Source organism: Triticum aestivum, chromosome 6D (genome assembly GCF_018294505.1).
Source record: "Triticum aestivum cultivar Chinese Spring chromosome 6D, IWGSC CS RefSeq v2.1, whole genome shotgun sequence".
Lineage (NCBI taxonomy): Eukaryota > Viridiplantae > Streptophyta > Magnoliopsida > Poales > Poaceae > Triticum > Triticum aestivum.
This window is the reverse complement of record NC_057811.1, coordinates 363,632,943-363,634,614: the sequence shown is the minus strand read 5'-3', so window position 1 is coordinate 363,634,614 and position 1,672 is coordinate 363,632,943.

Genomic DNA, 1,672 nt, shown 5'->3' with positions numbered 1-1,672 from the left:
AAAAAAGTTTTAAAGGAACTAAAATAATTAATTAATTATTTAGCTTAATTAATCCTGTTAATTAACCTGATTAACTATTTAACTAATTAAACTGTTAATTAGTATCAGTCTATGATAGAATGGATCCACCTGTCAGTTTGATTGGTCAATAAGTCAATGTTGACTGCTGACATCACTCTGACTTCATGCTGACGTCATTATTCGTTTTCTATTGAATTAAACCATTTCAGAAATTCTAGAAAATCTTTAAAACTTTGAAAATTAATTTAAAATAATCCGTAGCTCAGATGCAAAAGTTTTATACATGAAAGTTGCTCAGAACGACGAGACGAATCCGAATACGCGGTCCATTCGTCCGCCACACATCCCTAGCATAGCGAACATGCAACTTTCCCCCTCCATTTCATCTCTCCGAAAAATGCCAAACTTCGGGAAAGCTTTCCCGGATGTTTTCCCCCTTCGTCGGTATTGTGTAGCACCGCGTTAGAACACGTCTAGCTCTGCATGTTGTCCTGTTATGCTCTTGCTTGCTATGTATTTACTGTTTCTTCCCCCTCTTCTCTCCGGTAGACCCCGAGACCGTTGCTGATGCCACTGTGATCGACTACGTTGACGACGATTCCTTCTTCCCTTTCAGCGGAGCTTCCAGGCAAACCCCCCTTTTGATCATCCCGATATTGCCCATTCCATTCTCTCATGCTTGCATTAGATTTTGCTACTGTTATTGTTTGCTCCTATTATGATGCATAGCCTGCTTTTGTAACCTACTTATTGTACCTTACCTGCTTATCCTAAACTGCTTATTATAGGTTGGTTAGTCATCCATCAGTGACCCCCACCATGTCCTTGTTGCCCCTACTTCATCATCGACGACTCGAGCAACGTGATCGACGACCAGAGCCTGACACCTCACATCACATCACGCCCCTTTGTGTTGCTCGACTCTGCAGAGTTACCATCGAGTGCCGAGGGTGGAACCTCATACATCACTCCTGATGAGATCTCTGTAGTGTAGCTATTCGGTCGTGGTCAACGAGGGTGGTTCCTCCTTCACCATTCCTGATACGGCTCTGTTGTGCAACACCTCAAATGTGAACATCGAGGGTGGTTCCTCTTACGTTCACCTTGATGATTACATTGAGTGGGATCCTTTGAGGGTGATTCCTTGGGTTTTCCCCTTGATGTTTGGACACGCGGTTACCTTGACTTTACCTGAGACCTTGGTGAAAGTCGGGCAGGCCCGGAGAGCACCCGCAAGATGGTTATGAGGCACGAACGGGCAGGCAGGCCACCCCCGAGTGGGCTGGGCTAGCCCTTGCCATATTTCCTCGAGACGGGGCGACGGGATCACATTATCGTGAGTCTCTGCTCGTCTCCGCAAGCTAATAATACACTATGGTTTGGGTATTTGTTCTGAGTTGGCCTTTGGCCTTTACGCACTAACCACCACGCGAGAATAGTTATGGGCCTCGACGTCGTAGTATCAGCCGAAGCTTTGTCAGATGTCCAGTTCAGCATTGCGGCACGGCCTGGTCGGTGCCCCAGTGGAGGTGGCCTATATCGCCCTACACGCAATGATCTGGAGTGCAACGGGCGATGGGCCCAGACCCCGGAGTGCTTAGGATGTAGGCCGGCGGGGACCTCTCTACTGAGCCTAGGTAGGGCTACAACG